Below are 14,583 nucleotides of genomic sequence, written 5' to 3'. Positions count from 1 at the left end.
GACTAAACTCACTTAATTCATAAGCAATCTTCTGGTGAAATAAATAAATTACGGCCGCAATCGAAAGACCAAAGTATGCTCATAAATTAATTCACATTCAAAAGTAACCTGTCGCACCTTAGTATTAAAAACTCAGCATTTTATACTTTTATTCTGGAATTACAAAATACGATATAAGTTTCAAGTCGCCACACGTACCGCCTTCCTAAAGCTGAACACCTAAGCTCAATATTCATGTGTCAACCAATCATTCAGCTGAAGGAACGCAAGGATGTGAACTTTCGTGCCCTCCTGCCTGCTTCTACGCTGCACCGTATACTACGACACACAGTGCAGTTTATGCTGCAGTGAGCTCGTGTGATTATGTTTATATTATCGATAGTACTATGAACTATCGATTATTTCTTCCACCATCGATAGTTCGAAAGTGACTCGACCATCGATAGTGCCACGCGATCGTGACGTGCACGAAGGGAGCAGACACTATGAAACTGTTTATTTCGCCGAACTTGCGGCTGGTAAACGGGAGCTCAAGCTATAGCGATGCACACTCCATGGCGCTGATGGCAGCGAACGGAGCGTCGGCCGTCGATCATGATTGGGACGCGCCGTCTTTTATACATCACGCGTTGAACTTTCCAGGCTTATCATCGATGGTCGCGGAAGCTCTGGAATAATCTCGAGTGTTCGCGTCTTGTGCGCAATCTTAACAAAATGATCTACTATGAACTTGAGTGTTCACGAACACTGAGGCGTCATCCGCGCCGGTTATTGCTTGCAGCCTTTGTGGATTTAAAGTGAGCACATCAAAGTAACACTCGTGGCAATAGTACCGATAGTACAATCGATAGTTCTGAACCACTAGTTTCAAGACATATATGAAAAACCCATGGGGTCAACACCGTGTCAGAGCAAAACTTCGATTTATCCGACAGTTCGAAATACCAGATTTTGATTTCACTATCATCAGCCTGATTACGTCCACTGGCGGGCAAAGGCTTCTCCCAAGATCCGCCAGTCAAGCCGGTCTTGTGCTTTCCGACGCCACGTTATACATGCGAACTTTTTAATTTCATCGGCCCACCTAACTTTCTGTCTCCCTTTCGTGCATTTGCCTTCTCTGGCAAATGCACGACGTTAAGTCTGGCGAATGCAAGTATAGCTAAGTTTCGTTTCGAGTTAATGAAGCTTAACTATACATGCATAGTACAATTTCGTTTGCGCAATCTCCACAAGAGCCAGGAAGTGAAACGCATAATCCAAAAATCGTATTATACGGTGCAGTACTTAAACAATATGAAAATATCTGTACTGAGTGACGAACTCAATGGCAAACGTTAGTGCGTCGTCGGGAGATGCTGCTCGGCATAACAGCAAGAAAGCCGGCGTGCCGTGCTTTCCCGATGCCGATGTTTCCGCGCTGCTGCAGAACTTCCACAGCTGCGCGCGTGACTAAGCACATCGTCCGTGTATCGGTGAAATTTTGTTGAAGCTATAGTTCTTAGAGGCAGGCGTACATGGCTTTCGACATGAGCAGTAAAAGGCCACTTAGTCTTATATGGGACAATGACATTCGTGAAGGGAGTAGTTGCTTTTTTGTTGCGTTGTTGTTTTTGTGCAACGTGGATCAGCTGGCGTATACGTGATAGCAACGAACTCCAATTCTTCGAGCGCCTAATAAAATAGTGCCCCTACTTTGTCGATGTAATTTCCGCTGCTATCTGTTCAGACTTAAGGCGCGCAAACACACTTACTCACGTTGGTAGCTGCTATAAAAACTGTATCTGTGACCAGGCCCATCGAGCTCTGTGCAAACATTCCATGAACGAAGCCATTCTTTCTTCGTGTTTATAGACATTCTTTTTGCCATGTTAATGCTTATTTCTATCCTCCTTATTTGTATACTTTTATTTTCGTTCCTCTTTCTTTCCTCCTGTATTCACTTAGTCTACCTCTTCCTTCCTTCAGAAAGAGTTTGCAGGCATTGTGCCCTTTTAGGTGGCAGTACCCTGCTATCCACCTGTTTTCTTCGGTGCCCTTATGTGTACACTTAAAGTTAATAAGTGATTAAACAAATAAGTAAATAAATAAATTATCTAATTCGTGTTTTTTTGCTATCGTATTGTTTGCGAATGGTCCCGCGTCTTTCTACCGTGAACCAACGAACAACAGAGGAGATTATGAATGCTGCGCTCATAAATGTACGAAATACGTATACCAGCTCGTCAGTACACTAAGCCTATGCCTGTACCGATGACGTTTTCGTGACGTCACTGTCACGCCACCTCTGCAGAATGGCACCGCTGGTGTGCGAGGTGGACTTCCGTTCGCTAACTGAAGAAAAGCCATCGCGCGTAAAAAGTGACAGCGCACTGAAGTGGAGTGGTGGTTAGTTGCGAGAAGTTTCAGTGCCTTCGACCTATCACTTTTGTCCGAAAACTCGTCCTCTCTCGCTTACGTAACTTTCTTCGCCAAGACTATACGCGGCGCTCGTATCGCTTCGACACAGCCGCTTTGCCTCCGCGTAGCGATGCACGGAGAAGAGCGCTGGCATCCGCAGTGCTAAGAGCTCGACACGGGCTGCTTGTTTTACATGGGCGTCAAGTGAGGCACCGGGCTGCCCGATTCCGGCAACAAGGGCGAAACGCGATACGCTTGATTAGTAGACGGTGCCGAGGCGAGCTTGCCGACCCCGTGTCGGCAGCATAGCTATACACGATGTATATACTACACGGTCTCGCCGACACGGTTCGATGGCTGTGGCGGAGGATTAGCGAACTCCTCTGGAAGCCCCGGCACTGCGAAAACGCTTTTGGGGCGGGGTACGTGGACGCAACATTAGGCGGTGCGTCAAATTAAAATAGCGACGTATAATGGCTCTAGCCGAGTTCGTGAGCGTTCATTTTGAAATTGCGCAAAAAAAAGTGGGACGCGCACGACAGGGCTGGTTTTGTTTTCTAAGTGAAAAAGGTTACACTGTTATTATTATGCTGACTCATTGGCTTAGTTCCCGTAATCCTATTTCAGTTGTAAGGGCTTAGCAGCGAGCAACGACACGATTGCTTGCCCTTCGCAGTGTGACCTAGGGTTTTATGCGAAGGTCTCGCTTAGAATGTTGCATTCAGAAAGTAGAATGCACTTGATCCGTTCGAGCAGTGGCAAGGGTTGCTTTCGTTCTTGCATTCCTTTTGGGTCTCGGTTGCATGCTGCGTGAAAAACGTCTCACGTCGTTGTTTGTCAGGTGTTTCGGCATTCCTATTGTTTTTGGCTGCTCTTCTAACGGATATCGCTTTGTTTTCATTGCAAGATTGGCTAACGAAATTGGCAGAGAAAAGGGAAACGAAAGATGATTGGGGGATAATTATGATCGTGATATGGGAATACGATTAATAACAACCCCGAAGCACAGCAGCGCACTTGACGAGGTACGTGTTCAGTCCGTTGTTACAGAGGTACTGCATCGTGGCTTCCGCACTGTGTATATAGTGTACAACGATGATGTGGGTCAAGGAATGATTGAACGAAAATTTGGCCGATATCATGCATTGTTGGCATTGATTCCATGTAAAACAGTCAACAAGGAACCGGCCATATATATCTCGCGGTTCGACAAGGAACTAAACGTTACGAGTATTCAAGCCTCCAGGTGCGCCGTGATGGCGTACGTGATGCCTTCGGTTATCCGAGGGCTTGTCGGTAAACTGTACGCTCGCTAAAGGTTGTGGCTATCAGCCTTACTGCGTCCCGTCCGTAGTTAAAGCTAGGACGACCGAAGCTTCAAATCAAAGTAAACACCAATTTAATAAAATAAACACGGCATACGCCAGGGTCGGCCCAGGGACACGAGACAGCTGTATACGCCGTGACCTTGATTCTCGGGCAACCGCAATCAGCCAGCTGGGGTGACAGCATCCGTACTTTCTGGTAGCCAGGTCACATCTCTCCTGGGTAGCACGCAGGATGACCTTTTCAAAGAGCGCAGGTGGGCCACGCGCACTACTACTGCGCAACACGTGGCGCTATACATCTGGATAGCCGGTGCACGTGATTCATTGTTCGTGTGCTTAGTGACGCCATCTGGCAAAAAGAAAGGACATTCTACACTCGACGACGTGGCTGAGGGCGACGCTGACTACCATTCAGGCACTGCGCCGTGCTCCCGACCAGGTTGCAGAAATTAGGTACCTTTTCTCATCTTCTAACCACTACCACCGCCACTACCATTCCCAGTTTTTCATGTCCATGGACGACCGCTGCCGTAGCTCATCTGGTAATTAAGAGCACTGAGCACGTCATCCGGTGGTTGCAGATACCGGCGGCGAGTTGCCTTTTTGTGCATTCAACCTTCTTCACATCTGGATAAGTTTCTACAAGCTATGTCATACCATGTCATTTATATGTTATGTCATATGCACATTGAAATAACCCTGCTAAACGGATGACAGCAACATTAGCTTGGCCATGGTGCGGGTTTGGGAGTATCAGCCATCATTCCGATGCTTTGTAATGTAGGCTACAGTGGCCAAGATTAAGCAGTTTCGCGTGGCTTATCTAGAGCCATGCTGCGCATGCCCGAGGAGCAGTGACGTCACACTGCGCACAGCTGGCGCACCCTAGAAGGTCTGGAAGCTCGTGGAGTGACGTGTCACAAGTGGGCTGGCGCTTAACTTGCGGGAGCTCGCTCTCTAGTCACCCGTCCGTCTATCCATCCACCCGTAACTCACGCTACCTATAGTCTGGCATAGCCAAACTAAGTCATTACGAAGTTTTTATTCATTTTGTATATGCATATATTGCGCGCCCATACAAATATACGGACGGTTATCACTAGCCACAGCGTGGGTGTTTCAACGGGAACAAAATGTATAAGTAAGAGTACCTGTGTACCTTGATTCAGCTGCATCTTGAAGAAATCCATGTATTTAAAGTTAATCCGGTGTTCCCCCCTTAAACGAGCCTCGTAATCATACCGGTGTTTTGGCACATATATAATCCAAGCGTTTATCAGGGGCGAAGCACCTTAAGCCGTAAGTACATGCATGTCGCTCTTGGTACTCACTCAGCAGTTGCGGACAGACAGACAGACAGACAGACAGACAGACAGACAGACAGACAGACAGACAGACAGACAGACAGACAGACAGACAGGCAGGCAGGCAGGCAGGCAGGCAGGCAGGCAGGCAGGCAGATGGACAGACAGATGGACGGACGGACGGACGAATAGATGGACGGGCGGATGGATCGACGGAGGATGGATGGACGGAGGATTCGCGGTTGACCGATAAAACCCTCCGAAGCTTCGCCCCACTCATCGTCATTGACTCCGTAGATAAGCTGTAATTTTTTTTTCCTTTACCGAATTGCGAAACAAAGTTGTAGTTCTTGGCCGCTGAGTTGTAAGGCGCACGTTTTTTTCACCCGGCATCTTCAACTCTCGCGTCTCCAACGCGGGGTGTCCTCACCAACGTTACTAGATCCTGCCAGTTCTCAAACTGCAGAGCTCCGCCTGATGCTGTTCCGCTGCGCTCCGCGTGGGGGCGCGCGTGACGGAGTTTGCCTAGGGTGCCTTGATGCCCGCGCGCTCCGCTGAGGGTGAGGACAGCCGCGTCGTCTGCTACGACGGCCGCCATTACGGCTCCTGCCGTAGTGGGGCAGCATGCGAAGCGCATTACCGCTTGCGGTGCTCGCGTATGGTAGGAAAGAAGTACTCGTTGGCGAGCTTTTTTTTTTGGTGCAACTTGGACACCTCTTAGTGCTGTTGTTGCCTAATTGTTAAATGGAACAACGCACGTCATACAAACTGGTGGCCTGTGCTTGTACAATGCGCCAGGGGCTGACATAGACTGAATGAAATGAGCCACGAACTCCCACACCAGAAAGATTCGCGTTAAACCGTTGTCGTTAAGACGGAGGGGCGCATGAACTTTTATTACTACGCTTGCTGAAAGGAATGCAATATTTGGGTCTTTGTGAATCAGCCGAATAGCAAAGGCAGGAATCGCTGTACTTTATATACTTGCGTGTGTGTGTATATATAACACACACACACACACACGCACACGCACACACACACACATTATCTGACATTCGGTACCACCTTCCCCTGCCTCACCATTTCATGCACTGTGCAGGCAGCATACCCGAGAGTAACATGCTTTACCAGTGTACCTTTATGAAACGACACCCACGATTTCAGTGAACAGGCCATTTATTTGTGCGCCTTAATGCTGCGTTGTCCCACTAGTGAAAATCAAAGTCAGATACAAGACAAACCAAATGCAGTACGAAATGAAATGTTTAAAAATAAAAAAATCCAAGAGTCAAAAGCGTGCCCACGTGAGCCGAAACCTTTTAAGCATACAGCTTATCTTGGCGTGTCCATTTCTCATGAGAGGTTGACGCCGGCACATGTTTTGCTTGCATGTCCATTGCAACTCCCGACTGGAACCTGCCGAAGGTGAATGCGCAGCCTTATTCTTGCGTACCTCTCTGTGAGCAGTCGGTATATACTGTCCTCGTGCTCCGCGCATACACACAAGCTGCGGCGGTGCACCTTGTTTAGGTATGCGGTGAGTGAACGAAGCGGCGACTTCATCGTGACTACTTTGTCCGTGCACCAAGAGTTTATAGCAGCAAAATGCTCCTCATAGTCTATCAAGGCTTTCATAACTCCCTTGCTGGGGTAGATGAGGTTGCCTCCATCTGAAACGTACTCTTTCAGTGCTGTCAGCGAAGCATGCTCGTCGTTGGCAGTTCCAAGGAGAGCATCTTTGCATTTTGCGCACTTCACAGATGTCAAAATTCCCTTCAAAATAAATCCTCCTAGGTAAAAGAGAATACTGCATTCTGTGAACGACAATCCTTCGATGAACAAAATCTCTGAATCATCGATTTCTTGAGCTTCCTTCTCGACGCAGGCTTCCTTCCCCTGGGATAGCAGGTCCACCAGGTACTCCCTGTCATCAAGCTCGTAGCTGGTCGTCCTCGGTGTATGCAAAAATTGGCTTACGCTCACCAGTCTCAGAGCGCACTTGAGATCGTAGGCATTGGGAACCGGCTTCATAAGCCGCACCACAGAAAAGAGGTTCTCTAAGCAGTCCTGCAGGAGCCTGCTCGTAAGAAAAAACTCATAGCCTTCGTCTCCTAAAAGAACGTCTTGGAGGCGAAGTACAACTGTAGTTGATATGAGTACACCTGCTTGCGATGGTTTCCAATGGGATGTGGCACCCATTTTCATAGTTCTGATGGTTTCTATTGCTGTGTGTAATGTATCTAGGGCTTCGGAGTACTTAGCCCTACTTCTCCGACTCAGGGCCAGTGTTGGATGCCGCGAAGACATCAGTGCATACCATTTTGAAATCAGCTCCATAAACCAAGCTGTTGTTTCTGCTTTCTGTTTAAGAACTCCTTCCTTTATAAGGAATCTGATAGCTGGGGGAGCTTCCCGAAAAAGTTGTACAGCGACACCAACCTTCATTTTGGTGAAGTGGCCTGCGCTGGTGTGCATTTCGGATAAGTTTGGGGCTACCTTCAGTTCTCTTTTAGAATCTTCTTCGAGCACAGCCTGAACATATTCCAAGTTGACTTGTGAAGAAGGCAGGCCATGTTTGGCAACTGTGGCCTCACTCAACGTGAAAACTTCTGAGCTCAAGAGCTGGCCTCTGAGGTTCTTCAAGACGTGAGCCGGATCAGCAATGAAAAAAAGTTCCTTCCCGTCCATGCACGGATGAGGTATGGAGCACACCGTGGAAGAATCTCTGTGACTGGAAAAGGCGAATTCCCTCCACATTGCGCGGTTTGCCGAGCCCATGTCACATGTGATTGCGTGAACTCTCAGATATATTTGACTGCACAGCTGTACTAGTTCCAACACATAGTTTTTCAGCAAGCCGCCATCGATGTTTCTTCCGGTAAATTCATATGCAATCACCTGCTTCCATCGCTGGTTAAGTCCGCCCAACATAAATACAAGAGCATGAACCGCAGGCTCTTCAGGCTTCGGAGGAAGAGTTATTCCTCCGAGAAGTGCGTCTTCAGCCCGATCTAGCTCAAACCCCGGCACTATCTCCATTTCATCCAAAAAAAAGGACGCAGTCCTTTTCTACATCCTCCATGGTCTCGGCTTTGCATTTCATAACGTCTATCACTTCGTGAAGAACGCCTGGGAGAAACTTCAAATTTTGAATCCTCCGTGCGAGCGTTCTTTTGGATGGGAGAGGATATCCCATTTTTCTCAAAGTTTCATATCCGGTTGTTCCACAAGCAAACTTAATTTGAAGGCCTTGCTTGACAGTGTGCGGAGACCAAGAGTTCCCCAAGCTGCTGCTCCTTGAGAGAGCGCGTACTTGATCGTCGTTGAGAAATTTCATATTTTGCGAAATATTTGTTGCCTCAGTCTCGAGTTTTTGCACTTTTTTCTTGAGACCACTAATGGTGTTCTTGGCTGTGTCATGATGTTGCTGAAGTTCAGAGTACTTTCTTGTAAGGTCAGCAAGCTTCTTCTTCAGTTCTGCTGATTCTGCAGTAGAATTTGATGTCTCACCAGCCGCTGCATTAACTTCTCTTGAATCTGCATCACTAGTGTTCGCTGACAGTTCAACAACGGCGTCGTCAACTTCCATGGTGTCGTGCCCATAACACGATGTTCCTTGCCATGTAGATTCAGGAACGGCGTGGTTTTGTGGGGTCTCTAGGGTAGTTTTAACTGCAGCTGGATATTGACGCAGACCAGGAGGAGATTTGTTGGTCTCGTTGCTGGAGGGTGCAGGCACAGTTCTTTCTTTTGGTGGCTTTCGTTCCTTAGGCAGTGCTGCAAGCAGAAATGTATGTATTCATGAACATATTCAAGCAATGCCAGTTCATGTCTAGCTTGTTAATTTTACAAATGTAACACATGCAGCAGATACCGGCTTAGTTATTGACGTGAGGAAGACACCTGTCCTTCCCCCGCCCTTTCCACAAGGGATAGGGTCTTAAAATACCATAATTAAATTGTGCTCAAAATTTCTCCCCACAATAAATGGCTCTGATTCAAATTGGAGCTTCATATGCCAGAGCTACACGTGTGCGCCATTGTGGAGGGCTCAACTGACATTCGCTCCCTATGCAGTTTATTGATTATTTGATTGTAGGGCTTAACACGCCAACGCAACGCAGGTAATGAGGCGCACTGTAGTGGGGGCTCGTGCATCGTGGATCTCGTATACATAATGGTTTCCGTTTTCCCCCTTTGTAAATAACATAGCCACTGCACCTGACATCCTAGCAGTACACGACCGTGTGCTAAGTAGCGGAAAACTGTTGTGCAGTGGGTCATGTCTGTAAACACTGAAATCCAGACGTATATACAGTCAAGACCAAAAAATGCAAACAAGAAATATAAACCACAACACTCAAGTATCGCAATTTTTTTTACATGCAAGTCAAAGTGATGCAACGTAATCACAAAAACAAAGTTGGGAAATGTAGCTTTCCAAACGCACTAATAGCGTGCCATTATTTGACCGTCTAATATTAGCAGTATTTTTCGATTTTGCGTGGTCTGGTTCACATTTTTGTGTTCGCATTTCCTAGCTTTGTCCGTGACTGCATTTCCAGAATTTATGCACTAATGTGGACGCAGCATATGAGGACCTATTTGGTGTTAGCTTCGTAGAAATCCCAGGTACATAGAGTACTTGCAACTGGTGCTGCTTTATGTAATGCAAGAAAAAAGTTCAATCTTACGTTTGAATGTGAACAAAGTTGGGACGGCATTTGGTTTCAACTTCTTCCAGCCATCCGCACGATGTTGCTCATAGTTGTTCTCTTCAAAGTGAGCCTGCAAATAAAACCAGAATTGGAAATTAACACACTGGCAGAAGAAAAACGAATGTCTGTCACTGTCAATAAACAAGATTTCATGTATGCATTCAGTATGATTCGCAGCAGGAACTAGCAGCAACTTTGAAGCACAAAAAGAAGGAAACTAATTGAGCTCACGCGCGCTTTCACGTAAGCCACTTCAGTGAGCGCGATCATAGACCCAGCCTGCTGTTATAATAACCCTTTCAATTTTCGCACTGAAAATCTGTAAGGATTCCTGAATTCATGTGAATAAAATATTAGTCTATTGTGCCGACAAAGGACCAGGTCTGATTTTATAGCGAGCGTTACAGATTTCGTTCTATCGAAAGCTTTGTACCCAAGCCTCCAAGTTCCCAATGCAATCGAATTTATTTGTCAGGTAAAAATGACAACACTCCGTAACAGCGCTTGTTTTGTTCGTCACTGAAGTGTTCCTGATTCCCAAGTATACATACGACGATACACACAAGACGGGCAGAAGTCCGGCCTCGTAATATTACGAGTTTTTCGCAGGAACAGCATGTTTATGTTCAAACGGCTTGATTTCACAAGAGGCGTTCAAATTTCGACCGATCAGTGCCAACGCGTGCACGAATAAACATGGGCAGGCCTCGTAAGCGTTGTGAAATCCCCCTACCACGCACCCGAGCCTATGTTAATTCCCTGCGAGGCCATATGCGCGCATTTCACGTCCAATTTCCTCTTATGTGAATTACGTGAACTCTACGTGCCGTACTCTTAAAGTTCGGCAGCAGTCAGGCGCCGTCAGATTTCCGTACTCGCTCGCCGGCACGCGGCCTGAACTCACTCCCCGTTTTCTGCCCTTGCATATAATTTTCTCCCTCCTCCACTTTCTAAATTCTCATCTGTTTAACTACACCTCCTGCGTCCCCATCTCTTGCCTACTTTTCGTTCAGCTCAACTCCGCCAGCACCCGGTCGACGCGTACGCTGTCGGGGCGAGTTGGCGAGCGAGTACGGCAATTTCACGAAGTCTGTCTTCGGGCTGCGAGGCGGACGGTCACGACCGCGGCAGCCGGTCTCGCGAGCAAAATAGCTGCGAAGCGCAGTGCACGAAATTAACAGCCTCGGGTAGGGGGTGGGAAGGATTTCACAACGCTGCTGCCAAGGCAACACTTTCCCGTGCAAGGGCACTGAAACTAGTCGCAATTCCTATGAATGTAGTAGCACACTCGAGGCCCTTGAACCAGCATGAAATGTTATCGACACGGGGGCTTCCGAAGCCCCCGTACTTGACGCATTTTCTTAAAGCGTGATCTTTTAACACGAGCACGCCGCACAGTACCCTGCACGACGTTTGGCTGTCCTGCGTTTACATTGCGCACCTAAATAAAAAACAACGGCGCCCTAAGTAATGCTGACCAGTCAGAATACGACGCACTAAAAAAAAAATGTTTACTTACGCTGCATACGTGCGACGTATTAGTCGGTTGCCACTTGTTTCGTTTGATTTTAACGGTCCAAAGAAGCCTTCTTTTTGGGTCTCTTGGAAACCGGTACAACTTCCATCCGTTTCTAGAGTGATTCGAGCACTGCGGCACGCAGCAGCCGGGCATGGTGATGCGGAGATGGGTGCATAAAACTGTAAGGGAATGAACACTGCCCAACAACACCTCACACGCCAAGCACGAACTACCGGCCGGAGGCGCCAAAATGGCGGTCGCGCTGGCGCCGAAGCCGAGGCGGCGGCATCTGCCCTTGCAAAAGCTGACACCACTCTAAGCGGGGGCGCGCGCATCGAGGCACTCTAAGTTTGCCCGGCAAGTTGCGGAAAGCCGCGACAGACACGGCCGGCCGGACGACCGTTGTGAACAGCCCGCTGTTCTGTGCTCGGTAACGTTTGCGCGAAAAACCACAGCCGTTTGTGGACGTGCTGGCAAGTGTATGAACCATGCCTCGTTGTTTCGTGCCCGAATGTAATAGCGAGTACGATTCGGTTCTGCCTTCGGGGAACCAAATTCTGGGCCCGTTTCGGTGGAAGACACATAGAAGACCGTCAAAGAAGCTCAGAAGTAAAAAAGAGGTAGTTTGCGCACTGAGATTGAAGCATAGGCTACTGGAAATGAGGTCATTGTCATATGTATTACTCCTTACCAAATGAGTGATGAGCACAGCTACAACAGAGGTTCACCAGACTACAGCGTTGTGTACTATTCAGCTAGATATGTTGTACGCAAAATGACCAAGCGTAAAGAGTGCGACTTGTGTCTACAGGACGTCAGTTCAGAAGCTCTTGTCATTGGCTCTCATGCATACTTAGCTACATACCGGAGCTTCAAGGAAGGCAGCCTTAGGCTCCCCAGCATCAAGATGCTACACTTGATGTATACGTTCTAGATGAATTTATTTAATTTTCTCTTGTTAAGGAAGGTCTCTGTGCGGAACTGTTTTGTAAGGTCTTGGACGAGTCCGATGAGTGCGATCTGACGAGGTTGGGTTGCGACCAGCACAAGCCACGTTCACGTATCAAGTCCTCTATTTTTTCATCGTGAGACGATCACATTTTTACGCCAGGGGATGTCAACCAACGACTTCAAACCCGCGAGAAAGTTGCCATCGCCACCAAGAAAGCTCGCCTATTGTAAAGCCGTTGAACATTTGCATTGTCTGCGTGTGCCTTCGGCCTCGGCAATAAGCGCATTTCGCGGCACTGAGAATAAAAGGTGCTCTTTTTTTGCTCAGTTTTTGTTTGCAGTCACGAATGTCCGCAAACATTGGTCGCACGTTTGCGGGCAGCCTCACCGCTATAGTTTTGCTGCTCTCTCTCTCTCTCTCTCTCTCTCTCTCTATATATATATATATATATATATATATATATATATATATATATATATATATATAATTATTGATACATTAACACAAGACATACACAGGTAGCAAGGATGGTGGAATAAAAGCTGCCTAAAGTCAGCTTAACTAGTCTCCCCTCCTCATACAATACAGCAGCAACATGAAATCGCTCAACAAAATATTTGTGGCGCAACTGATACTAGCAAGGAAAAAAAAAAGAAGAAGACAGGATAGGGCGCCAGACTTTCAACTGGTTCATTACCCTCACATCACCGAAATATGTATGCTTCCAGAATTCGCACAAAGAGGGGGTGCAGCACAAGCGACTATCACATCGCACGCACGAAAACCCAAACAGAATAAAGCAATCGCTCAGCGCTATCTAGAAACAGGTATTCCTTCTTGTACAATGTGATCAACACGTGTGTTAGGACGAAGCAGAGAAACGTTAGCACGTGAAGTACTTGAGGCATATCACATACAAATGAAGGGGAACGAATGCGTCAGTGTCCCGTCGATCACTGGTAGGTGTTCCGTGGCTTCTCTTCACGTTCCGTGGGCTTTCTGTTATCGACTTGAAATGTCTACTATTGGCAGACGACCTGCTTTGTTTCTATTTTTACGTTAGCGCCCCTTTACACGTGTATCTGCTACTTTGCGCAAACCTCGCCTGAATGAATATATAGAAACCAACTAGATTATCTTAGAAGCTTCCGATGGCATTAAGGACGCAACGCGAGCACCAGACTTTTTTCTGAAGCCTACGTGGCTGCCAGCGATAGCGCTCGAATAAACGATGGAACATTCATAAATGCCGACACGCTTCACCACTTGTCAGTTTTATCGTCAGCCGACGCTCTGTTTGCCGCTATCGGTGCCACTGTGTCTGACTTTCCGTTTACTGGCCAAAAGTTCGGCCAAATAAACAGTTTCATCTTGAACATATCGACTGCTGCCTGCGTCAGTGTTACGACGCCGGGACAGTATCGTAGCACGTAGAGAGCTGCAGAAAATTTGTGCACACGCAAAAGACCGATCTATGCGAAACTAAAAACGAAAGGAACTTCAATGTCCAACGCGAATACCAACGTAGGAGCATCTAATCGAACAAGCGGCGTCTGTAATTGATTGATATGTGGGGTTTAACGTCCCAAAACCACCATTTGATTATGAGAGACGCCGTAGTGGAGGGCTCCGGAAATTTTGACCACCTGGGGTTCTTTAACGTGCACCCAAATCTGAGTACACGGGCAAAGCGGCGTCTGTAGACGCGACATGTCCACAATGAGTAAGCAGCGTGTTTTGCTGTACTGTACGGAAGTTTAGGAACATTATGTTCGCGCGTTTCACGCCGGCACATGGTCCAACATTCAGAGTCAGCGAATTCGGAGTCAGCACACCATCTCGTATTGTTCACTGGTCAGAGGAAGGCAAGAGCAAATTTAGTGTATTTGACATGGTATCTTTCACAGCAGGAGAGAGGAGGTCCTCCGCAGTAGTCGCAGTAAGACTAAATAGCAGATTGCAGCCCACCATCTCGTATTGTTCATTCGTCAGAGGAGGGCAAGAGCAAACATGGTGTATTTAGGGATGGTATCTTTCATCGCAAGAGATAGGAAATCGTCCGCAGCAGTCGCAACCACCAACATTCGGAGTCAGCGAATTTGGCGCACTGTGTGCTTTTCTACACTTCGGTAAGTTTTCATATTTGTCTTATCATTATTCTACCGCGCTGGTTCATTCATGCTCCTCGTCTGCGTCTATCGTCTGTGACAGCGTCTATAGGTGCGAAGTCCCCGGATGACAGTCAACAGACTGCGTGCCTCCCTCTCGTGCTGATCCTGCCGAGTACCCCCCTGCCGCCCACTTGGCGAGTCCTTTTATTTGTCCGGGCGTTGATTCATTTCTGTATCACCCAGTGAGAGTC

This window comes from Rhipicephalus microplus, chromosome 2 (assembly GCF_043290135.1).
Source record: "Rhipicephalus microplus isolate Deutch F79 chromosome 2, USDA_Rmic, whole genome shotgun sequence".
In the NCBI taxonomy this organism is placed as follows: Eukaryota; Metazoa; Arthropoda; class Arachnida; order Ixodida; family Ixodidae; genus Rhipicephalus; species Rhipicephalus microplus.
Note: the sequence above shows the minus strand (reverse complement) of the source record.